Here is a 26077-nt window from a genome sequence, read left to right on the forward strand (position 1 = left end):
CTTGGTATCAGCTCCTCATTTTCCCCCCTTCCTCCCCCACCCTCCTGCCCTCACAAACCCTTGATAGTTTATAAATTATTATTTTTTCATGTCTTACACTGTCCGATGTCTCCCTTCATCCATTTTTCTGTTATCTGTCCCCCAGGGAGGGGGTTATATATAGATTCTTATAATCAGTTCCCCCTTTCTCCCCCACCTTCCCCGTATCTTCCTGGTATGGATACTTTCTTTTTTTTTTTTTTTTTTTAAACATTTTATTAGGGGCTCATACAACACTTATCACAATCCATACATAGACATACATCAATTGTATAAAGCACATCTGTACATATTTTGCCCTAATCATTTTCTTTTTTTTTTTTTTCTTTTACATTTTATTAGGGACTCCAACAACTCTTACCACAATCCATACATATACATACATCAATTGTACAAAGCACACCCATACACTCCCTGTCCCAATCACTCTCAAGGCATTTGCTCTTCACCTAAGCCCCTTGCATCAGGTCCTCCTTTTTTTCCCCCCCTCCCTCCCTTTTCCCCCCTCCCACATATGCCCTTGGTAATTTATACCTCGTTATTTTGTCATATCTTGCCCTATTCGGGGTCTCCCTTCCCCCCTTCTCTGCTGTCCCTCTCCCAGGGAAGAGGTCACATGTGGCTCCTTGTAATCAGTTTCCCCTTTCCAACCCACTCACCCTCCACTCTCCCAGCATCGTCCCTCACTCCCTTGGTCCTGGAGGTATCATCCACCCTGTATTCCCTGTATCTCCAACCCTCCTATGTACCAGTGTACAGCCTCTGTCCTATCCAGCCCTGCAAGGGAGAATTCGGATCATGGTAGTTGGGAGGAGGAAGCATCCAGGATCTGGGGGAAAGCTGTGTTCTTCATCGATACTACCTCACACCCTAATTAACCCATCTCCTCTCCTAAGCCCCTCTATGAGGGGATCTCCATTGGCTGACACTTGGGCCTTGGGTCTCCACTCTGCACTTCCCCCTTCATTTAATATAATATATATATACACATACATATATACATATACACATAAATACACATACATACACACACTTATATATTTTTTTTTGCATGATGCCTTATATCTGGTCCCTTGGGCACCTCGTGATCGCACTGGCCGGTGTGCTTCTTCCATGTGGGCTTATTTGTTTCTGAGCGAGATGGCCGCTTGTTCACCTTCAAGCCTTTAAGACCCCAGACACTATCTCTTTTGATAGCCGGGCACCATCAGCTTTCTTCACCACATTTGCTTATGCACCCATTTGTCTTCAGCGATCCTATCATGGAGGTGTGCAGTCAATGATATGATTTTTTGTTCTTTGATGCCTGGTAACTGATCCATTTGGAACCACTCGATCACACAGGCTGGTGTGTTCTTCCATGTGGACTTTGTTGCTTCTGAGCTAGATGGCCGCTTGTTTATCTTCAAGCCTTTAAGACCCCAGTCACTATCTGGATACTTTCATTATTGGTTCTGAGGGGTTATCTGTCCTGGATTCCCTGTGTTTCCAGCTCTTATCTGCACATGCTGTGGTCTAGCCAGATTTGTAAGGTAGAATTGGGATCATGATAGTGGGGGGAGGAAGCATTAAAGAACGAGAGGAAAGTTGCATGTTTCGTCGGTGCTACACTGCACCCTGACTGGCTCTTCTCCTCCCTGAAACCTGGAAATGGAATTTGGTGCCTCCCTTGGGAGCTTCAGCAGTGGGAATTGGCACTGGTCTCCCTCCAGGTCAGTGGTTCTCAACCTGTGGGTCGCGACCCCTGTGGGTGGGGCAGGGTGTCGAACGAACCTTTCACAGGGGTCGTCTGATTCATCGCAGTAGCAAAAGTGACAGTGATGAAGCAGCAACGGAAATCATTTTATGGTTGGGGCGGAGGGTGGCCACCACCACATGAGGAACTGTATGAAAGGGTCGTGGCATGAGGAAGGTTGAGAACCGCGGCTTTAGGGCGATGTTGCCTCTGTCACAGAGATGGAGCCATGGGCGGGAGGGAGGAGCTGAGCACTCAGCTGCTGCCCTCTGCCACATGCTGGCCTCTCCAGGCCTCTGCTGTCCCTTCTGAATGGGCTGTGTTAAAGGGGACAAGAGCCAGAGCCACCACTGCAGGCTGCAGGAGGCGCAACAAACGCAGGGGCAGCTGGTCCTCTGACCCAGCCTTGTTGTGACCGCGGGGAATTGTCTCAGAAACCTGGCCTCAGAAAAGGCCCAGGCCTGGGGGCCTTCCCGCTCCGCCTGGGGGAGGCTGTCAAGATGTGTGTGTGTGTGTGTGTGTGTGTGTGTATCTTGGTGGGGCTGGGGGGAGGGTGTCAGGGGACGCAGGACATGGCTTTCCCCAGACTCTTTGATCTGCCTACTCTGAGCGTGTACTTCCTCTGGCATCTTGATTTTTGCCACCCCCCGTGTTTTGTTTTAAACTCACAGATTTGTCATGTTGGGGGTGGGGTGGAGGGCCCGGGCCTCATCCCCAGACCTTGTAAGACATTGAAATCTTGCAAGCTTGTGAGCCTGGAGTGGGGGGAGGGAGAGACGGAGGGATGTACGCTTTACTTACATTTTTAAAAATCTTCTAATATTTTCCCCTTTTTGGGTCTGTCCCGCAGCTCGTTGTTGAAAGGGAAGAATTTGGAGGTGGGGCATTTGAATTGGGTTCCTAACACCCGGGGATGCAGGCTGCCCTGAGCTAGCTTGCTGTGAGTTCTTGGTGTCCTGGCAACCGGGGGCTCACTCAGAAGCTCTGCTGTACCACTGGGGCAAGGATCTTTACCTCTCTGATTTGTGCAGTGCTATAAAACTGGGGCTACCTTCAGCCCCTCCTTCCCCAGCCTCTTGGAAGTTGAAAGGGGAGCAGAGGTGACAAACCGGAGCCCCTGGGCCCTGGCAGGGCCTTGGGACCTGACTTGAACCACCTGAAAGGCCTCTGTGGGTTGACAGCCACCAGCACCTGGCGGTGCAGATGATGAGGGGCCGGGGAGGGGCATCAGCTAGCCCTAGACACTTGTGTTGCTTCAAACAACCCACTCCAGCCCCCCCCCCAAAAAAAACCCCACTGCCATTGAGTTGATGCCGACTCACGGCAACTTTATAGGACAGGATAGACCCACCTCTGTGGGTTTCTAAGCCTGTAACTCTTTATGGGAGTTGCAAGCCTCATCTTTCTCCTAAGGAGCAACTGGTGGATTCGAACAGCTGACTTTGAGGCCAGCAACCCAATTCTTAACCACGGTGCTACCAGGACTCCTTCAACGAACAGCCAACTAATCAAAAATGCCGGCTAGCAGCGCTGACCCACAGTCAGCACCTCCGGTGTTGAGTAGAACCGGGCTCTCGGGTTTTCCAGGGCTGCGTTTCAGAAGCCGACGGCCAGGCCTTTCTTCCCAGGCACGTGTGGGTGAACCAGGACCTTTGTTGGGAGCCACTGAGGACTGACTCATGCTGTCGTGGTGTTACCCTCGGGTTCTTCTGGCCTCAGGGTAGTGGGGGCTGTGGGTCCCAAGACCCCTTAGCCCTTTGGGCGGATTGTTTCCTGCCCCCAAGATGGCTATTTGAAGCTTATATAGATCCCCCGTTGGCACACACTAAAGTAGGATGTGGAACATTGTCTTGGTGGACTATGGGATGCTAGCTGACCTCGCTCTCTGGGGTGCCTAGCTCAGGGCCTCGGGTTTTGGGGTTACGACAGTTCTCCATGCACTGGTTGGCCACCTGAGCAATGCTCCTGTGTTTTTAACGACAAAGCGCCCCCCAGGAAGTGCTCTCGGTTGCTGGGTGAGCTAACTTTCCTGTGCTTGAGCCTCCTGCCGGAGAAACGTGAGCCAATTCCTGGACAGTCAGCGTTGAGCGGAATACCTCCCAGAGAGGCCCAGAGAGGGTAACCAGTCAGCCCGGGGTTACCCAGCTGTTCAGTGGCAGAGCCAGTGTTGGGACCCACATAGCCTTAATCAACCACAACACCCGGGAAGGTCACCATGCTGGGGGGCCCTGTTTCAGTTTGCTCCCCTAAATCTGTGAGTGGGTGAAAACAACCAATAAACGACACAGCCGTCCGACCCCCACTCCCCACCCCAAGCCTGTTAGAGTCAAGTGGATTCTAATTTGCGGTGCCCCTATTTGGCACAGAGTAGAATCGTAGCTCCGTAGGGTTTTCTTGGCTGTAGTCTCAATAGAAACGGAGAGCCAGGCCTTTCTTTTACGTGGCCCCTGCCTTTGGTTAGCAGTCATGTGCAAATGTGATCACGTTGACCATGTGATCCCGGGCAGCTCTCCAAATGGAGTCAACCGCCAAGAACGCAGGCAGCACCTGGGGCCTCGAGACAGGTGAGTGCTCAGACGGGGGTGCCACACCTGGAGCCCTGGACCTTGGGCCTGGCTGGTCCTCTGCCCGGCCAGAGACCTGCCACATCAGGACGGTGGACCCACTGGTCTCGGCTCAGGCATGTGGCTTTGGGGCCAGCCTTTCCCCTGGGCGGCTCCCTTCTGCCGCCACCTCCAGACTCCCCTCGTCTATGAGGCACCTGGGAGTTGGTGACAAGCATCCTGGGACTCATTCAACTGGGGGACGTGCAAGGGTTGGGGGGAGGGTGGGGGTGGGGGGCAGGGGTAGCTCATAGGCAATAGATCCTTCCTGCTTCCCCAGGTTCTGACTTTCAGCTCCCCAGCAGTTCCTTCACCCAAGCCCACGTCTGTTTCTTAGACCATTTACATCTAGTGTTGGAGAATAACAACAACGAACATTTTAATGTTTATGGATTTGTTATTTATTTTATTATTTTTTGAGAACAAAATTTCAGAGTCGCGATTCTGTATAGAAAAGATTTAATTCCGTTGATGAAATTGTAGCTCTCAGAAAAGTTTCTTCGTTTCCGTTCATGCTTCCTCCTCGTCTCTGGTTTTGGCCATTCCTTCTCAAATGATGGGAGCTGTAAGACTCCACCTTTTCCCTGAATTCACGCCAGCCAAGGAGATCTTATCTCTTATCTAAATCTCGTCTAAATCTCTTAGATGAATGGAGGGGGATGAAAAGATATGGAACTTCTTGAAGTCCCCTTGTGTCTTGCTCGGACCTCCTCCTCCTTGTTCCTCTTAGGGAGGACTCCTGGCCAATCTTTCAATCTTCATTTGACTCTGTTGTCTCCTACAGAAGTGTACTTATTTCCGCCTTCCCGTTGCCATTTCAGAGGAGGAAACTGGGGCCCTGGGCTTGAGGATGAGGCCAGTGTCTGGTCTCTTCTCTCCACGTCGCCTAGCTCCCTTGTTGGACAGATGGCCCTGCCCAGTTCTTGGTCTCCCCAGAAAAGGCTTGTGGGAGGTGCACAGTGCCGCTTTGGAGTGGCGTGGAGGGTGGAACCCAGGTTTCCCCCCACCACCACCACCACCCCCGTCTCCTGCAGCTCCCAGTTGCTTCTCTTCCGCTTCCCTCGTTGCAGGAAGCCAGGGATCCATGGATTCCATCAGGGAGACTGTCAGGGGGTGAGGTGGGTTTGGTGACCCAGTGTTGGGGTGGGGAAAGGATCAGGGATGTGATGGGAGCTGGAGTGGGGTGGGCATGGCTTCAGCGGGTGGGCTATGGCCTTGGAGGATAGGAGCTGGAGGGAAGCTCTGGGGGGTGTCTTTGCCACCAATCCCCACTTCGGGGTGAAAGTTCAAAGGGATAACAGGCGATGGCACCCCATCCCCAACACTCCACTCTGGGTTGGGTGTGAGCTGGGACCTGGTGGCTGAGCCTGGTGTCCTGCAGCTCAAGCCGGCAAGAGTGGTGGTCTCGGGAGCCCACAGGGGCAGCTCTACCCCGTGCTGCAGGGTCACCATGAGTCGACATCGACTCGATGGCCGTGAGTTTGGAATTTGAGTTTAATGAGATATTTATGCCTCCGTGTGAAAGGAAGTGTTTCTAGGTTGCTTTTTATGGGCGGGTGGGAAGTGTGTGTGTGTTTAAAATAATCACTATCTTTTACCAACGCACCATGTTCCTTTCGGGGGGCAATGGGACATAGGTTAAAGGTCACTGCCCTACCGACCATGATAAGAGCCGAAATAAGCACGTGACTTCCTGAGAACTGGCCACGGGCCTGGCATTGTTCTGGAAGGTGCCTTGGATGCTTTCTCTTATTTACTCCCAGGAGCCGTGGGGGCCTCGTGGGTCGTGCCTTGAGCTACTCACCTCCATGCCAGCAGTTCGAAACCACCAGCTGCTCTGTGGGCGAAAGACGAGGCTTTCTACTCCTAGGAAGAGTCACTGTCTTGGAAACCCACAGGGGCGGTTCCCTCCTCTCCTGTAGGACTGATCTGAGTCGTCATCGACTCGCTGGCAGTCAGTGGGACTCCTGGAAAGTGTTCATCTGGGAAGCCCCCCGGGGCAGTTCTACCCCCCTCCTGGAGGGTCACTATGGGTCACCATTGACTCGATGGCACTGAGGACTCACGCCTAATAGCAACTCTCTGGGGTAGAGATGGTCCCGACCTCATTCTACAAGTGAGGAAAATGGGGGCACCGAGATTTAAGTAAAGGGGGCCTTGCACGCAAGCGGCAGAGCCGAAGCTGAGCTTCGAACCCCGGGCGGCCTGCCTCCAGAGTCTGCACACTTTGCCGTCTCCTGCTGAGCCTGGTTGTGGGTTCAAGACCTGCCTCCTCTATTCTCCAGCGGTGAGCCTCCAAGTCACTTACCCCCTCCCCTGTGGAGTAGGGAAGGCCACAGGGCTCCTGGGGGTGCGGATTGAGGGCTGGGAGGTCCCCCGGTGGGGGAGGGGGTAGACAGCAAGGACTCTTGGCCACATCAGGTTCTCTGTCCTTGGCTCCAGTCTGCAGGGACCTTGGAAAGCAGCACCCGCTGTGACGTCTGGGGCCATGTCCTTGGCAGGAGGGCCAGGAAACAGGCAGAAGGGAGACAAAGGCCCCTCTGTCCACGGCTGCCTGGGGAGGTGCGCGGGCCAGATGTGAGGCTACAGAGAAGGCATGAGGACTACTGCCTCGGAGAGGGGCAGCCCTGTCACCTGCCAGGATTGATTCGCTGTGAACAGCGGGTGGAAAGTTACCCTGAGAGGCCAGGAGGGCTGGGATCAGCCCTGGTCCCCACCCCGGGAACTTGGCTTCAGCTTCATTGTGATACAGGAGAAGGGCACTTCCCACCAGATGCACGGCAGTGGCTGTTGTGGCCCAGGGCCCCCAAGTCAGGTCCGGAGTGAGCACCCAGTGTGAGTCAGGCTGCATGGGGTCGGGCAACACGGGCACCTGTGCTGGGAGGCAGGGGTTGGGGTGGGGGCCTGGGAGCTCCTGATTTGGAAACTCAGAGCCCAGAGCTACTGTCAGCAGGTGACAAGGGGGTCACTCGCAGGTGCAAGTTTGCCCCCTCACCCTATCGCCCAGTGCGTGCCTCTGAGAGATGCTTGGCCCCTTGCTAACGACAGGGTCTCCTGCTGAGAAGCGGGGGTGTGTGTAAAAAGAGGACCTCCTCCTTCTCGCTGCCCCTCTACTTGACCAAGCATGCTGTCCTTCTCCAGGCACTGGTCCCTCCTGACAACCTGTCCAACGTATACGAGACAAAAGTCTCACCATCTTTGCGTCTAAAGTGCCTTCTGACTGTACTTCGTCCAAGAGATATTTGTTTGTTCTTCTGGTAGCCCATGGTTTTTTCCATAGTCTTCCCCAGCAGCACAATGCAAATACAACGATCCTTCTTTGAGCATTCTTATTCAATGTCCAACTCCCACGTGCGTATGAGGCGGTGGAAAAGGCCAGGCCGTGGGCCAGGCCCACCTTAGTCCTCAAAGTCAAGTGACATCCTCGCTCTTCAGTACTTTGAAGAGGTCTCGTGGCAGCGGATTCGCTCAGCGCAATGCGCCGTTTCGTCTCTTGACTGCGCTTCCATGAGCCTTGATTGTGGATCCCAGCAAGACGAAATTCTAGACAATTCCGGTCTCCTCTCCACTGATCAGGATGTCAGCTATTGGTCCACTGGTGAGGAGTTCGCGTCTTCTTCACACTGAGTTGTGATCGTACGAGGCTGCGATCCTTGATCTCCAGCAGCAAGTGCTTTACGTTAGAGGGTTATCATGTTGTCATTCTCTTGAGCTGGCTTTCTTTGTTCCTGGGGTCTCGTGACCCCCAAAGCTGGTTCCCTTTTCTTCATGAGGAGGCTGAGAGCCCCCGGGAGGCCCACCCATGGCCACCTTTCGGAAGGTGCCCTCTCATTTCCCCCTTTAGTCTTGGCTCGCGTTTTCAGCCACACTCACACTTCCTGTCCACCCTCTTCTCTGGCTTGTAATTTATGTTCCCAGGGAGAACTAGCCCCCTGACCGCCACCCACCCCCCACATCTCTCTTTTAACAAACTTTGTTATGGCTCGGCTGAGAGTCTACAGAACAAATTTGCTTTCCATGAAACAACGGATGTATTTTGTGTGGTTTTGTTTTGCGATGCGAGGGGCAAGCCCCTGGGTGTCAACACCCGTTGTCCTAGTGCCGCCCTGGGTCCCCTGTTTTTATTTGTGTCCCCCCCTGGCACCCCCCCACCTTATGCGATTTTTGCGAGGGGGAAATTGGGTGAAGGGCCACGCTGCTCTTCTGGGCTCCTACAGGGGACTGCTCTGAGGGACTCGCTGTACAGGTGTTGTGTGTTTGTTTTATCGCGCAAAGCACACAGACACAGACTCAGCTCACTGCCATCCAGTCGATCCTGGCTCTAGTGCCCCCCAGAGGATAGGGTGAAACTGCTCCTGTGAGTTTCTGAGACAGTCCATCTTCGCAGGAGTAGAAAGCCTCATCTTTCCCTTGCAGAGGGGCGGCTGGTTGTGAACTGCTGGCCTTCAGCTTGGCAGCCCAACTCGTAACCGGGTGCGCCACCATTGGTTAGAGGGGACCCTTGTGGCAGGGCGGCCCGGGAGGGGTTGGGGGGCAGTGTTTGGTTCCAGGACTGGAAGGGTGTCTAAGGACCATGGTCTCTGAGTTGCTCTAGTCCCCATCAGACCCTCAAGTCTGGCGTCTCTGATGACTTCGAAGCTTGTTCTGCCTTCTGCCCGGGAGCTTTTATACAGCCTGGTCTGCACCCTGTACTGAAACCATCAAGCCCCTATAAACCTCACACCTCACTCAAGAGAAGCAGTTCCAGCCGTCGCATTAAGGGTGACTAGTCGCATTAAGGGTGAGTCGATGAACCGTTTGGCCAAAATACAGCGGGCCGATTTTTAAGTGGATCGCCTTTGTCTGAGCCGATGTGATGAGTAGCCAAATGGCCCTTGGCAGGAAAAGATGCCCGCCCCTGTTCTAGAGAGGACCCCAGGCTGTGTAGTTAGGATGTCACCAGGCAGCCAACACATCCTGTGACACCCCAGCCTCTGCCCCAGGGCAGCGGCTCTCCAGCTGGATGGAGGCCAGCAGGCAAGAGGTTAAGAGAGATGCAGAGGAAGCTCGACCCTTGTGGAAGGGAGGAAGTGGCCACTGCCCAGGGAAGGAGGCAGCCGTGGCCCCTGTGACTCCTAAGGGTGAGATAGGACAGGTCATTCCAGTTCAGTTTTCATAGGAGAGAGAGAGGAAAAGGAAGCCTTTTCTAATGACTTGATGCGTTTCTTCTAGAAGCTCTGCTTGTTCGGGGTTGAAGGAAGGGGAACGAGAGGTTGGAAAAGGTGGAGGATTTATTTCCAATTCTTGTGATCTTTGGGCGTTGCGGAGCCTCTTTCTGGGGTTCAGGGCAGGGTGGCTGGCCTAGGAAGCGAGCTCTGTTGGGGTGAGAACGTTTGTCCCCTTTGCTCCCTGTGGCCTCCTCTGGCCTGGCACTGGTGATCTGCATTGTTACGGGTCCTCCGGTCGGTCCTGACTCTTCACAACCCGATGGGCAGCTGAATGAACCACCACCCGGGTCTGCTCCATCCTCAATGGCTCTTATGCCTGGGCCCGTGTTTGCAGCCGTGGTGTCTGTCCATCTTGTGGAGGGTCCTCCTCTCTGTCCTTCAGCCCCTGACTGCATGATGTCCCTCCCCAAGACCGGGCCTTCCCACTAAGATGCCCAAAGTTATGTGAGATCAAGTCCCTTCACCCCCATTTCTTTTTTTATTTTAATCATTTTATCGGGGGCTCACACAACTCATCACAATCCATCCATCCGTTGTGTCAAGCACATTTGTACATCTGTTGCCATCATCATTCTCAAAACATTGCTTTCTACTTGAGCCATTGGTATCACCTCCTCATTTTCCCCTCACCCTCCCTCATGAACCCTTGACAATTTATTATTTTTTCATGTCTCACACTGACTGATGTCTCCCTTTACCCACTTTTCTGTTGTCCATCTCCCCGGGAGGGGGCTATAGGTAGATCATTCTGATCGGTTCCCCCTTTCTCTCCCCCACCTTCCCCTTACCTTATTGCCACTCTGACTACTGGTCCTGAGGGGTTTACCTGTCCTAGAGTCCCTGTGTTTCCAGTTCCTATCTGTACCAGTGTACATGCTCTGGTCTAGTTGGATTTGTGAGGTAGAATTGGGATCATGACAGTGGGGGGGTTAGGGAGGAAGCATTAAAGAACTAGAGGAAAGTTGTATGTTTCATCGTTGCTAGACTGCACCCTGACTGGCTTTTCCCCTCCCCATGACCCTTCTGTAAGGGGATGCCCAGTTGCTACAGATGGGCTTTGGGTCCCCACTCTGCACTCTCCCTCATTCACAATGATATCATTTTTTGTTCTTTGATGCCTGATACCTGATCTCTTCTATACCTCATGATCACACAGGCTGGTGTGCTTCTTCCATGTTGACTTCTTCCAGATGACCGCTTGTTTACCTTCAAGCCTTTAAGAACCCAGACACTATCTCTTTTGATAGTCAGGCGCCATCAGCTTTCTTCACCACATTTGCTTATGCACCTGCTTTGTCTTCAGCGAGCCTGTTGGGAAGGTGAACATCATGGAATGCCAGATTAATAGAACAAAGTATTCTTGCATTGAGGAAGTGCTTGAGTGGAAGCCCAATGTCCATCTGTTACCTTAATACTAAATTTATAAATATATGCACGTAGATCTATTTCCCCACTATCCTATATAAATATATTTACATATGTACATGCCTGTATTTAGACCTCTATAAATGCCCTTTGCCTCCTAGTTCTTTCCTCTATTTCCTTTTACTTTCCTCTTGTCCCACTAGCATGTTCAGCCTTCATTTGGGCTTCAATAATTCCTCTTGGCTACATTGCCCTGGATCAAGCTTATACCCTCCTCGTCATCGATTTTGGATCACTCGTTGTCCCTTGTCCCTGGGTTTAACACCCACCTCTTTCCCCCACCTCCCCTTCCCCCATGTGCCCCCAGAACCGTTGGTCCTGTTGTTTTCTCCTCCAGATTGTTTATCCCGCCTACATCCTCACTTCGAGGGGGCATTCCGGTTGTACCTCTTCCAATACAGACTTGCATGTTCTTCCATCGGTCCGTGGAAATGCTTCGGTTCTCCTTCAGTCTTCCTTATTTCATGTTCAGCCTTCCCAGGCATTGGAGGGATGGAAAACACCGTGGTTCAGGGCAGGCAAACTTTAGGCCTCCAAGTGACATCCTGCTTCTTCAATGCTTCAAGAGGCCTTGTGCAGCAGATTGAGCCAATGCACACTGCATCCCATCAGGTAAAACAGCTGAAGTCAATTCCTCCTAAACCTTTCAACCTCACACAACTCCAAATGACCCCTCTGATTGGCCCCATTCCTCAACAATAGGTCGTTGACTTTTACTATACATATAAGCCTCTCCTTACCTCTCTGGTTTGCTCAGTTTAAGATCTTAGGTTTCTCTCTCCGCTTATCATGTTACTTGTGGGGTCAGTTGTAAGGGTTTTGGTCTTCTTGACCTTGAGTCGTAATCCACACTGAAGGCGCCACTCCTTGATCTTCTTCAGCAAGTGCTCCCAGCCCTCCTCACGTTTAGCAAGCCAGGGCATGCCATCTGCATATCACTGGTTATTAATCAGCCTCCCTCCAATCCCGAGGCTGCATTCTCTTCCCTATAAGCCGGCTTCTCTGATCATTTGCTTGGCACACAGAGGGAAGACCCTCGGTTAGGGGATACAACCCTGATGCGCAGGAGTCCTGATTGCAAACCATGCTGGTGATCTGGTGGGCATTGATCAAATGCCTTGGGTACATGTGAAACGAAAAGTGGGGGGAGAGAAAGACAAGTAGAGAGAACAAAAGGAGCCACAGCAGAGCCACCGGTGGCAGAGGCAGAATCAAACGCAGTCCCCTCCGACGCAGAAGCAGCTCGCTCGAAACGTAGACACACAGGGCTTGTTTGCTGGAGACATGCTCTTTATATATGTAGGTGACCAACCTATCCCGCTCTTCCCACACTCCAGGAAAGCCCTTCGTCCCGGGCAAGCTGTCATGACTGGTCTCAGCGTCAACCAGACCTGTACACCCCTCAACCTGTTTTCATAGGCAAGGAGGCCGAGCCCACCCCCCACGTTACCTAGCCGGTGGGGGCTGGGCGTGGTTGGCAGTGTGCAGCCCACTGAGATCGAAGCACTCATGGCATAGAGTTACTCTTTGTTTCTGTCGCTGAGAGGGCAGCCCCTTTGTCTTGAAGTCTCCCTGGTTTTTAGGCTATTGAGACTCCCTTTGGTCTTTAACCAGCATGCTTCTGCGGACGTCCAGTAATGGGTAATCCTGCCAGCCAGTCCCTCCTGAGCACGGGAGAGGTGGCAGCGAGGTGATGGGTGCCGTGGGAGGGCAGCCGGGGCCTCCTCCCCAGCGCCTGGGAACAGGGTGGACTCTCATGCTCCATGCCCTTGTTGCTGGCAGTGGGGTCAGCTCATTCTTCTGCAGCCTGAGCTGGAGCCAGGGAATTCCAAAGGGGCGGAACCTGTCTGCCTGGCCTGCTGACCCCTGTGGCTAAGGCAGGCAGCCCGAGCAGGGGTGACAAAGCTGGTGCAGGCCACTGGGATCTCTTAAGGGTCCCATTAACTCAGTGGTTCTCAACCTTCCTCATGCTGTGACCCTTTAGTACAGCTCCTCGTGTGGCGGTGACCCCCCCCCCCCGCCCTCCACAACTGTGACATTATTTTCGTTGCTACTTCATCACTGTCATTTTGCTACTGTGATGAATCGGGCGACCCCTGAGAAAGGGTTGTTTGGCCCCCCAAAGGGGTCACGACCCACAGGTTGAGAACCACTGTATTAGCTGCATGTCTCTTTGCAGCCCGCCCCACCCCTCACTGCTGCCCCAGCTGTCCCTGGAGCCTGTGCTGTTCAGAGGTGGGTGAGTCTGGGGCCACTGAAGGGTCTTAGAGGAGGTGTGTGGGGTGTGCGAAAAGCTGCTCACCTGCCAGCCTTCTGCACACGGTGGGACAAGAACACGTGGACCCAGAAGGATATCGATGAGACAAGTCCTAAGACATCAAAGGCAGCTGTGAAGGCTGATTGAAAGCGTGGGCCCTAAAGTCACCACAGCCTGGCTTCAAATCCACTGCCACTCCCTTTCCCCTTCTTGGCCGTGAGATCCTGGGTGAGCCAGCTCACTAGGTCTTGCCTCAGACACCTCATCTGTAAAAGGGGAATAAAAATTCAGGCTGGTTCCAAGGAGAGGCATCGGATCACAAGTGGGGGTTGATCCCCTTGCTCCAGCCTATCATGCACTGTTCCTCTCAGCCGAGGGCTGCCCTGACCCCATGATGAGAGGGGGCTTCCCTGGGAAGCCTGGTTGACAGGACCTGATTGGGGAGACAGGGGGCAGGCAGCCACAGGCTGCAGCCTGCCCAGGGCAGCTACACTCGCCACCACTGCATAGAGAGTGGCTGGGGTTGGTTAGAGCAAGGGCTTGGGCACCCTACAGCCTCTGGTGAAGCCCAGGTCCCTCACCTGCTGGTTATTCCGACCTGGTTAGCTCCGTTTCAACACCTGTTAATAAGGTAGAACAATCCGCATGCCCTTGGGCCTTGCGAGGCCATGGGGACATAAGGAAGGGCAGGTGGCCAGCCTGGATGTACCTGTCACAGCCTCCCTCATTCTCTGCGTGTCCTCTCTCTGGGTGTCTGTGGGCTGGAAGGAGCGGGAGACACTCGGGGAAGGGACCCCAGGCTGTAGGACCCCCAAGAGTCAAGGCCCAGAGCCTGCACTACAACACTCAGTAAACCCTACGTTGGGGGTGGCTCCAAATCTTTACCAGTGGCTACAGCCTCCTCTTTCACCCAAGGAGCGACTGGTGAGTTCGAACCTCCCACCTTGCAGTTCCCCGTCGAATGCTTACTGGGGCTATCATTGATGGTCATGTTTCCAGTTGACTACAGAGCCTCTGGAGGAGATCTTGGGAAAAACAAAGAAAACACGATAGGGTTCTAAGTAGCAATATGATTTCAAGTGCACATCGCCGAATACTCATGAACTAGAACATGATATGATTTGGAAGCTGTGTCATCTGAGTCCCAGGGCACAGGCTCCTGGGCGCACTGGCTGGGGGCTGCTTTGCAGGCAGGGCCTGGGCAGCTCCTGCTGTGGGTGCTTCTAGTGAGCGGGTGGCAGGGCCCTGCCTTTGAGAACCTTCTCAGGGACAGTGTGGACCAAGGGGACTGAGGGCGTCAGATCAGGGCTGGGACAGCGGGGTGCATACCTTTCCGTTGGTGTCCTACAGGGAACAAGACGGGGAAAGGAGCCCCGGTGTCGTCCTGGTTACATGTTGGGCTGTCAATCACAGGGTCAGCAGTTCAAAACCACCAGTTGCTCCTTGGGAGAAAGACGAGGCTTTCTATTCCTGTAAAGAGTTACCATATCGGAAACCCACCGGCACAGTTCTCCCCTGTCCTATAGGGTCACTATGAATCAACTTCAACTTGATGGCAGTGAGTTTGGTTTGGTGTTTTAACCTTCTGAGTCTTGGGATCCGAGGGGCACTGGGGTTGAGAGTTAGGACCTGGCCTTCCACTGCCACAGACTAGGTTCCGAGCAGGCGCTGGGTAGGAGTGGGTTCCCATCTCAGGCTGAAGGTCTGGCAGCCCGGCACTCAGACCACCAGGTGCCCCGGCACACGGACATATATGCTGCCAGACATGGTGCGAATGGACACCAACAGGTGCATACTTGTAAGGGCAAACATCTATTGGCAGGGGAACCTGTGAATAAACAGACTGTCCTTTACAGGTGAGGAGATGGGTCCAGAGAGGTTGGTACCTTAGGGTCACGCAGTTAAATGAGTGGAGGGGGTGTGGGGTGGACTGCAAACCTGGAGCCAAGTCCAGGCTCACAGTTACCAACTCTGTGCTACGTCACTCCGGCACCTGTAATTCCATCCCCTGGGGGTGCAAACAGCTAAGCACAGGACTAGCGGCTATCTGAGAGTTCAAAGCCACCCAGAGCTTCTGAAAAGAGAAGGCAGGCATGACCATCTGATTCTGAAAGACCACAGCCTTCAAGCCCCCGTAATACGCACAGGCTATCACCACCCAGCCACACACGCTCACTTGTCCTGGAACGTGTGTGCGCCATACAAGCTGCTCTGTGGGCTGCCCTGGGCGCAGCCTTCCACCCCCCACCCTCCACCCCCTGTGGGTGTTCTCCACTGCCAGGCTGAGCTCAGGGTGGTGGTGGAGAATTCACCTTGCCATGGCGGCCAACTGGACCGATAGGTAGCACCATGACGCACAGAGAAAAGATTGGAGTTGCCGAGGATCTGGGCTGGCTTGGATCCACAGTCAAAGCTGGTGGACAGCAGCAGTCAAGAGACCAGATGACGCCTGGGGTGAATCTGATGCAAAGGACGGATGTTGCTTTTGCCCATGACCAAAGCCATGTGGCGTTTTCCGTCTCTCCCTACGCATGTTGAACCTCGGAGAAGGAAACCCGAAGAATGGGTGCATTTGAACCGTGGCGTTGGCAAAGAACATCGAAAGTACCACGGGCTGCCAAGCAAGCAGACAGATCTGTCTTGGAAGAAGGACAGCCAGAGTGCCCCTTAGAGGCCAGGATGGCGAGGCCGCATCTCATGTACTTTGGATGTGTTGTCAGGGGAAGGACGTCATCCTGGGTAAAGTAGAGGGGCAGAGAGAAAGAGGAAGACCTGAGACGGGAGGACGGACACAGCGGCGGCCCCAATAGGCTCAAGCATAAGAATGGTGAGGATGGCACAGGACGGGCAGTGTTTCCCTGGGGGGTCACTGCGAGTTGGCATTGACTCGATGGCGCCTAACAACATCGTATGGATTCTCTTCCTCCCCCGCGTCTACCTTTGCCAGCATTCGGACGAACCGGCACCATACTCAACCGAACTCATGGCTGAGGGGTGGTGGCTTGCCCACAGTGACCCCAGAGGACAGCATACAACTACCTCTGTGGGTTTCTAAGGCTGTTCATCTTTATGGGGGCAGACGCTTGGGTCTTTCTCCCACCGGGTGGCTGGTGGGTTCAAACTTGGCAGGTGAGCATGGTGCCACTGGGCGAGTGGGACTCTTTCAATCAACTACAGTGAGCCCTGGTGGTGTCGTGGGTTACAGGCTGGGCCGCGAACCATGGGATCAGCAGTTCAACCCCGGGAGAAAGACGAGGCTTTCTGCTCCCATAAAGACGGACCGCTTTGGAAACCCTAGGGAGACCAGAAAGGGGAACATGGTCTGCCTCATCCTTGTTGATTGGTGTCACCAAGTCCCTTGCCACTCACCACGACCCCGATGCACGACAGCACAAAACACCAAGACACCACCCGGCCCTGCTCCTTCCTCACCACGATGGCCTCCTCCAGGGACTGGCCTCTCCCGAGAACCGGTCCCCAGCCCAATATGAATGAATCTTTCAAACCATGCTGTGAGGTCGGATCTCCTATCACCCCCCGTGTTATGGAGGAGGAAGCCGAGGCACAGAGCAGGGGCTTGCCCAAGGCCTCACAGATGATGAGCCAGGCTTTTGACTCTTGGTCATGCCTGTGTGTGGCCCTCTGTTTGGTGCCCATCACCCTCTCTCTCCAGGGATGCCGACCCTCGAGGTTCAGCAGAGAAAGTGTTTGAGTCACCGCTCTGGCTTCTGTGCTCCGATGGGAACCTGGCACCTCATAGGTGCTTAAGGAATCTTTCTTGGAAGTAGGGGGGGCCAGAGAACCGCAGGCAGGAATCCAAGGCCGTCTGAGCTTTCCTTAGCTCAACCTCAAGGTCCTGAGTTGGAAGCTGCCCTGCTTTGAGTCAGCCTGCCCGGAAGGGCCCAGCCCCACCCTTCTTGGCCTCTCTCAGGGGCTCTGCTCCCACATCTCTCCAGGCAGAGGTGCCAAGACACACTCCTGGATCCCGGGCCCACGCTGAATACAGCTTCTCCTGGGACAGAAGCCATGGAAGGGAATGGGAGAGGCAGTCATTTCCGGAACAAGGGGGCTGGAGGGAACAGCACAGCCCCTGGCCAGATGGACTGGAAGATGAGTGGATGGGACGTGAGGAGGGCTGGCAGGGGCTCAGGGGCTGGACACAGTGGCTTCCTGGAGTCTCTGGTCCACGCAGTGTTCCCAGACCACCGACCCTATTTTTGAGGGCTCCAGAGGCAGCCTGTGCCCTGCCTCCATCTCCGAGACCCCACGATAGTACACTCAGCCAGAGGGGCCATGGGAACTTCTCAGCTTCATAGCTGTAGGATACATGATCTCAATCCTATCATCAGGAGCCAGATGGTGTGGGGGTTATGCGTTGAGCTACTACCTGCGAGGCCAGCAGTTCGAAACCACCAGCCACTCCATGGGAGAAAAAGAAGGCTTTCTACTCCCTTAAAGATTTCCAGTCTAAGAAGCCCACAAGGGCAATTCTACTCTGACTTATACAGAAGAGGTTCAACTTCTCTGAACTTCAGGCGCCCCTCCCTGGTGGTGCACATGGGCCGATAGCATGCTAGTCTGCTAACTGGAGGGTGTCGGTTCAAACACATTCAGAGAGAGCTCAGAAGAGAGACCTGGTGATCAACTTGCAAAGATTCAGCCACCGAACACTCCAGGGAGCCGTCTGACTCGGACACCCATGGGACTGACATGGGGCGAAACTGGCTTCATGGCCACTGGTTTTTTGTTTCATTTTTGGATGGGGGGGGCATTTGGAGAGTAGAGTTGTCATGGCTGGAGAACACCCCCCAAGTGCTGCCCACTTTGCTGAGTGATTTTCCTTCATCCTCACCCCAGGCTGTGTGGTCTCCACAGGGCTTCAAATCGTCTCCAGCTGACTCAGTCATGACAGATGAAACCCAACTGGAAGACACTCAAATGCTTAAAAGTGGGGTATTCGGGAACGCTGTCAGAGGAAAGATTATGGGTCCAAAGCCCTGAAGTAGGAGACTCAGAGAATCCATGGAAGCCCTTTCAGGAGCCTGATTCAGGAGACTGGATTATTGCCAGGGGAGGGAGACACACAGCCAGCCCATGGCTGCCATCTAGGTCGCTGTCTGGGCGTGGGGCACTGTTTACGACTCAGCTAACTGAGGGATTTGCTTGCAAGACTGCATGCATGTGACTTTTGTTTTCTAAGAGGGAGATTAAGTTTCCAGTAGGATGTCAACCCATTATTCCCCTTTCCCCCATTCTGATTAACAGTGCATTTCACTCACAGGTTACATAGTCTTAAAATGTCATAGTTGAATGGATTACCTGTCTACATATAATCGTGTGCAGTGGCCCGGTCAATAGGAAGCTCATGTCAGCTCAGCTCATGCTGTGTGACCCTGAGCAAGCGGATATGCCTCTTTGAGCCATATCTGAGCCTGCAACAAAATGGAAACAATACAACCTTCCTTTTGGGAAACATGGGGTCTGGATGGTGGGATTTCTTGGGACCTCTTGCAGTTCTTAGATTCTGGGTCAGAGGTTCGGGACTCATAGTATCAGGTCCAACCTCTGTTTTACAGCTGGGGTAACTGAGAGCCCGCCCCCAACTCAAGTCATTGCTACTGAGTTGATTCTGACCTAAGAGCCACCCTGTATAGGTTATTGGAGGAGCCCTCGTGGTGTAGTGGTTACACATTGGGCTGTGATCCTCATGGTTGGCAGTTCGAAACCACCAGCAGCTCTGTTGGAGAAAGACTGGGCCTTCTATTCCTGTTAGACAGGGTTCTCTAGAGAAATAAAACCAGGACACTTATGATTTTATTTATAATATATATAGATAAATATATTTATATATATACACACACACAGCATGAAGGAATATAACAGCTAATTAGTCCACACAGCAGTGCAGAGGACTCAATTCAACTCACTTCCACGAAATAGTTAACTTACTGGAAGTCCTTGAACTCACGAGGGCTGCTGGGTCCAAGGTCAAGGGAGCAGACAGCTGAGTCTTCTGTAGATGAATGCAGGAATTCTGGCCACAGGCAACAAACAGCAGGGTGGGTCACCAACAGTCAGCCAGATGACAGGATCAGACAGCTCAAGTAATGTGGTAAAGCAAGTCTGGACGGAATCTCAAGCTCTAGTGACACTATCCACAGGTTAGGTTTCCCACAGGTAGCGTAGCTCACAAGTTGAGGCGGAGAGCTAGCTACAGCAACCGCACACTGGTCCAGTCACCAGAGAGCAAGAGAGATACAAGTGGGGCTTGCCGAGCCATTTATCTCTTTGCCCTCCAAACCAACTGCAACCTTATTAATCCCACATCTTCCTATTGGCCAGGTTGGCACAATAGACCTACCTATCACAATTCTCGTCCACAGTGACAGTCTCAGAAACCCACAGGGGGTCGCTATGAGTCAGCATCAACTCGATGGCAGTGAGTCTAGGGCCATGAAGACTGAATCATCTCAGGAGCAGCCAGCCTCCTCTTTTGCTTGCAGAGCAGTGGGTGGGTTTGAACTGCTGACTTTGTGGTTAGCAGTCCACCACGTAACCCACAGTGCTACCAGTGCTCCTTGTGACCCCTCCCCTCCCCCCAGGGTCAGGGATTTATCTAAGGGCAATTGCAAAGTGAAGCCTGAGAGGCCTGAAAGAAAGAGCGTTAGCTTCTTAAACTGGGTTCCAGTCCCCGATGGGTCCTCATGAGGCACGCGACCTTGGGCCAGCAAGATTCTTTGCCACGCTGGCCCTGAGCTTCCTCCCGCTCTAAAACAGCCGCCACCATGGTCTTTATCCCATAGGATCCGGAGGAGGACATACTGAAGTGGTCCTGGCGCCCAGACTAGAAAGAAAAAAAATCTGGGTGAATGTACAGAGACAGTAACTGGATGCAAGGTGCCTGAGGGGCACGGCAGAGGAGGGCGGGGTGGGGGTGTGGTGGCATGGGGAGATAGGAGTACAAGAAAGCAGAAAGCATCCCGAGCTGACTGCGGTGGCGATTGCACACTGAATATGGCTACAGGCTTGAATTACACGTCTGGATTGTGTCCTAAGAAAGGGGTTGTTACACAGCCGCAGTTGATTCCAACTCATGACACCACCCCCCACTCCCCATCAGTTACAAATCACAACTGCCCCTCAGGGTCTCTTGGCTGAAATCATAGTGGATCCAGATCCCCAGGCCGTTTCTGTCCCAAGTACCATGGGGTGGATTCCAACCAGAGTACTCTCTAGAGGCAAGGATGGCGAAGGGGGTGGGGGGGGTGGGGGGCAAGAAAGACATCATGCTTGATCAGGGGGAGGAGCAGCGACCAAGGGCCAGGCCCTCGACCAGATGGGTGGACGCCGCGGCTGCCACCATGGCTTGGGCAAAGGATGTTGCCTTTGGTTGTCCATCGGGTCACTCAGAGTCAGAACCGCCCCAACGGTACCTAGTCACAACAGGGTTCCCGGGGCATTTGCCTGCCTGTGAACTTGGAGCTCTGGTGGCGTAGTGGTTCTGCATGGTGGAGCTAACCACGAGGTCAGCAGTTCAAAACACCCAGCCCTTTCGAGGGAGAAAGTTGAGGCTTTCTGCTCCTATAAAGAGTTAACCGTCTCAGAACCCCCCCGGGGCAGTTCTACCCTGTGCTGTAAAATCGCTCTGAGTCGGAATGGGACCAGTTAGTTGCCTGTGAGTTTGGACTTGTTCTTGGGAGTTACTATGAACAGACTCCAAGTAAATAGTGTTCTCCCAAGCGGGGAAAGAATGACACACCCAAACGAGGCAGTCGATAACCGCTTTATCGAGGGACGATTGACAAAGGCGCGGACAATGCGTTCCTCTGTTTGACTCACACAGCAACCATTAACAACAGAGCCCAAACTCTCAGCAGGACAGACCGACACTGCGCGGTGGGTTCCCCAGGTTTGTGGAAGCCTCGCCTTTTCCCCACAGAGCCGCTGATGAGTTCAAACTGCTCACCCTTCTGTGAGCAGCCTGATGCTTCACCCACAGTGCCACCAGAGGGCCTTAGGTGTGAAACAGAGTGTCATTGTGAAGATGATGATGGCTGAGGTTAATGTTTAACCTCAGCACTCTAGACCCTGAAGTTCCTTATTAAGCTGGCTCACCACCCCCCATGCCCCTAGGCTGGAGCTCTGGTGTGAAAGGAGGGCCTGATGATGATGATGATGATGTGTGTGTGGTGTCTCCTCACTCATCTGACCCAGTAACTGAGAGAGGGAGCAGAGCATAAGGGGTGGAGCTGGACACCCCACTTCCTTGCTCTCCTTTCTAGAGGCAGTTGAGAGAGTTACCCTGGCTGCTGTCTCCCAGAATCCTTCAGTACCAGGGCTGAAAATCAATGCTCCTAGGGTGGTATCCAATGCGGGCTGGCCCCAGGGTTGAAGGTGGGGTGTGCTGTCCTGGATTTGAGGGGGGCAGGCCCTGGGAACAACAACTGGGCACCCTGTAGACCCTCCGAGTCTCGGATCTGAGCCCACACCATGAGCTAGACCTCAAATCTGTGCTACGAGTCGGCTCTGGCTTTGGGAGAAGGCTGACCACCCCTGGCTGCGTGCTCAGACCACATCCTGAGCAGCCCACGTTAACCCCATGTGCCGTTGGTCGTCTTCCAGATCCACTGTGTACACAGCTCAAAACGACTCAAGTCGGACTCCAGGGATTAACTAAATGTGAGTGCTAGGATTCCCAGCGCAGTGGGATATAAGCAAAGGGGGGATTGTTTATAAGCCACCCTCGGACCGAGGTAGTGTTTACGGGGACATGTCCAGGCCATCGGCCTGACGGCTTTGTCTGCAGTCTGGGTGGCTGGGGGGAGAGCGAGGGAATGTACCATGTTTGTGCACTGGGCCGTGGTGGGTGGTTAGACTTGGCCTTGGGGACAGGCAGGAGAGATGCCCTTGTTGGAGACCCTTTGTGGCTGGAAATGCCTGCTGGGCTTGAGGTGATTGATGGCTACAAGGGCTGATGGCCGCTCAGCGGGGGACTGGAAATGCAAGGGGGCATCTACCCTCTACCTGAGCCTCCCCCTCCCCTGCACCTGCTGCTGTGAGTCAGGTGTGGGGGCTGGGACTGCGGCTCTGAAGCAGCTCCATGCTCAGGACACTCAGCACCTTGCTGCTCTGGATTCAAAGGGGGTTCAAGTCGGGAGCCATTTGAAAAAGTCTTTCTGGCCTCCCGGTGGGAGACAAAATTGTCGGTGAAACCAGAGCTTCCCGCTGTCACGCAGGCGGGCAGAGACGGCGGACGGATTTGGGAACTGTTGAGGAGAGTGGACAAGGATGGGTTGGTGGACGTGGGGCTGTGGGAGGGGGAGGCACTGAGATTCGCGGTCCTCAGCAGGAAGTTAGCCCCATGCTGGTGCAAAGGGTCAACATGATCCGTGGCTTACCAAAACTTGGAGGTTTGAATGCACCCAAAGGTGCTGCGGAAGAGAGGCGTGGCTGTCCAATAACCCCCAAACCGGCCACCGGAAAACCCGATGGAACACAGGCGTCAGGATGGACTGGAGACGACGGTTTTTGCTTGCGTCCAGCTGTGCACTTGATGTGAGCCTCCCCCAGGGCAGACCTGCAAAGGGTGGACATTGCTGCCTGGAGGCCGCACTAAGGGCGAGGTGCCCTGTCCAGCCCTGGGCTGAAGGGGCCACAAGAGGGAGTGGGCAAGGAGGGCCTAGAGTGACGGTGGCTGTCACTCACTGGTGGATTGCCCTGCCCTCATCTCCCTCTGCCCTGCCCTGCCTTGCAGCGCCTTGCTGCTGCCTCCGCCTTGCATGGACCAAACCAATTAGAGGAGCCTGTACCTGTGGGATGCGGAGGGGCGGGGAAGGGAGTGGCCCTCAGCCCAGAATGTCTTGGGCTAAGGAAAAGCCTCCGAAGACGTTCGGTCTCTCACTCTCTCTAACTGTGGGGACATCCAGCAGAGGAGGGCTATCTTAGGGTCTCCTTGCTTCCCTCTCTCTCTGCATAGCGCATGGTCTGCAGTCAGCAGCTGCCCTCTGGACGGGCAGTCTGAGCCCACCCAGCAGCTCTGCAGCAGAAAGCCCTGGCCACCCGCCGCTTCTCTAGCTAGCTATATGAGCCAAGGAAACCTCAGGGAGCGTTTGTCACCAACGGGGTGGTTACGAGGTGGCACCTGTGGGAAGGCAGCGAGTTCATGGATGTTTTCATCAGATTCCCTGCTCTGCAGCGGCCAGAGAGTTTCTGGGGTGGGGGATGTGTGGGGGGGCTCCTGGTGGCTGAGCAAGTGGGCCAGCCAGCTCAGGGGATAAGCACCTTGCTGTCACCTACCCAGCAGAGACCCAAACTCCAACCAAGCCAAAGCAAGCCCACTGCCCTGGGGCCGACGACAAGTCCTAGGGACCGAGGAGCAGGACAGAGGACTGCCAGCAGGGCTCATCCTGATGGAGCAGACCGCACAGCCATTTCTTGGGGAGTCCTTAGAGCTGCGGTTCTCAACTTGTGGGTCGCGACCTCTTTGGGGTTCAAATGACCCTTTCACAGGGGTCGCCCCTAAGACCGTCAGAAAACACCTATTTCTGATGGTCTTAGGAATCGAGACACCGCTCCTCTATCCGTCTCCAGGCGGGTCCGTCCATATGCAGATACGCCCCACCTACAAGTACCCGGCGGCATGAAGACTGTTACCCAAGCTACACCGTGCTTCAAGACAAAATTTCATGTATTTGTCATTAGAAATAAGTATTTCACAGTCTATAATTACCTCTTGTTTTTGTGCTGAATCACGGTGCTTTAATGAACAATGAAACAATGAAAATACATCCTGCCTATCAGATATTGACACGACGATCCATAACAGTAGCCAAATGACAGTGATGAAGTAGCGACGAAAATAATGTTATGGTTGGGGGTCACTACCCCATGAGGAACTGTATGCAAGGGTTTCGGCGTGAGGAAGGTTGAGAACCACTGTCTTAGTGGGTTCCGATCACTTGCTGGTTTTTCTGTTCAAGGCAGAGCGCCTTCAGCACTGCGCCACCAGGACCCCTGAAGCTCCCGCAAGCCCAATTCTGTAAGAAAATGAGGCCGCCTGACAGGCAGCCAGCGCCTCCTGGCCCCTGGGCAGTGACTCAGTGTGCGTCCTGCATGTGTGGGTGTTGGAGCAGAGAGGAAATTCTCTCCTACCGAACACAGAGCTAATTCTGTCCAGGGCCGGCGGCCAGGCTGGCGGCTGGAACATCTGCTTCTGCTGTGTGGTTTGAAGTCCCCAGGCTCCCGGAGCCCCAGAACTTTCCTCAGAGCCATCTGTGAGGGACCCAGAGCCCCCTTCTCCCCCAAGGTGGATCCAGAGAATGGGGAGACCAAGGCAGTTGGCTGCACAAGACCTCAAGGTTGCAGTCACCGGCTGATCCCCGGGAGGTGAGGACACTGCCTGCGGAGGGACATCTACACAACCCAGTGCACTTCAGCTGCTGGCAGAGGCTGCGACCTTGAGCAGCATTTGGAGGTCAGAGAGTCCTTGGTTCAAAAAAGATCGGAGCCTGGGCCAGACATTTTACACCCCCCACCGCACCCCTACCCCCAGCCTCCATTTGCACATCTGTTCCAGGGGAATCCGGGCAGGCAGTGAGGTGCCAGGTACAGTTTGAGGTCCTGTGGATACAAGCCTCTTGGGGCCTTGTTAGGGAGGGTCACAACCTCTCTCTGGGCCTCAGTTTCCCAGCTTCAAAATCAGAGGCATCCCCCTAGCTCCTCAATTCTCTAGGAAGCAGAGAGAGGGGAGGAGAGGCCCCAGCTGGGCTGCGGGGGCAGGGGGGAAAGGACAGGAGCCAAACCAAACAGACCATTTGCAGGACGAGGGAAGGGCTTGCTCACGCCCACAGACCCTGATAAGGCCCCTGCACTGGGCCCTAGGCCCTGCTGCCCAGGAGAAGGTTCTAGAAGGCTGTGCTGGCGGGACAGCTGTCAGAAGAGCTGTGTTGGTGGCACCTTGGGTGGGCCAGAGACACAGGTGAGTGAACTCAGGAGGTGAGGACTGCCTGGGGTGGGAGAACACAGAGAAGACAGGGAGAGAGCTGTCAGAGAGAACACAGAGGCAGAGAGAGAAGGGTGGGGTGGGCTACCAGAAGAGAGAGAGATTGAGACAAGTTAGGCAAGAGACAGGGAGTGAGACCAACAAGACAAACCGGTTCTTGGTCATCTTCTTGATCGCATCTTCTTGCCAGCCCTTTCTTCCGTGATGCAGCTGGGTGAGTTTGAACCATCAACGTTCAGGTGAATGGTGGAGCCAGAGGCTGGGAGAGAAACAAACAGAAAGAGGGACAGTGGGAGCAAGTCCTTGCAGATTTAGGGGCAGCCTTAGGGAAGGGGCTTGGCAGTGACGCAGGGGGAGAGTGGAGCCAGACCTCTGCTACCCACATGTCCCTGGGTCCCCACTGTCCCTGAGCCCCATGGGGACTTGGGCCCTGGCCGGCAGGGAGTGGCAGGAGATGGGACCCTGGATGATCCAGACATAGAACCGGCTTCACTTCCCTGTAGTGCACCAGTCAGGCCAGTGACCCCACGCAGGCCCCCTCATCCCAGCTTCTGGTGTCCCTTGAGAGAGCAGGACTGGGCAGAGGCGGGAGGTGGAGATGAAAGGTGTTCTTACCTGCATTCTGCTGTGCCCCAGCATGCCCTCCAGGCCAGCAGCAGCTGGCACTGCACTTCCCAGGAGAATGTAGGTGTGTGTGTGTGTGTGAATAAAGGACACCACCCTCTTCCCCAGGAGATCATGAAGGAGCGCCCCCTTTCCTATCCCATGGGATCCCGGTGTTTCCAGTCTGGCCCAAATCCCCTGGGGATC

General features: G+C 54.2%; 1 protein-coding gene across 4 annotated transcripts in view; it reads left to right on the plus strand.

Moving 5' to 3' along the window:
- The window catches only part of CMKLR1 (chemerin chemokine-like receptor 1), a 55394-nt gene that overhangs the window by 18748 nt on the left and 10569 nt on the right, over positions 1–26077 (plus strand). Inside the window, exon 1 of one of the 4 annotated variants that reach the window (XM_075534306.1) lies at positions 25224–25243. The exons of the other annotated variants lie outside the window; for them this stretch is intronic. The gene's annotated coding sequence lies outside the window, so the exon portion shown is untranslated. Of the gene's footprint in view, positions 1–25223; positions 25244–26077 lie in introns of those variants that run through there. 4 annotated transcript variants of the gene reach the window in all.

This window comes from Tenrec ecaudatus, chromosome 16 (assembly GCF_050624435.1).
Source record: "Tenrec ecaudatus isolate mTenEca1 chromosome 16, mTenEca1.hap1, whole genome shotgun sequence".
Taxonomy (NCBI): domain Eukaryota; kingdom Metazoa; phylum Chordata; class Mammalia; order Afrosoricida; family Tenrecidae; genus Tenrec; species Tenrec ecaudatus.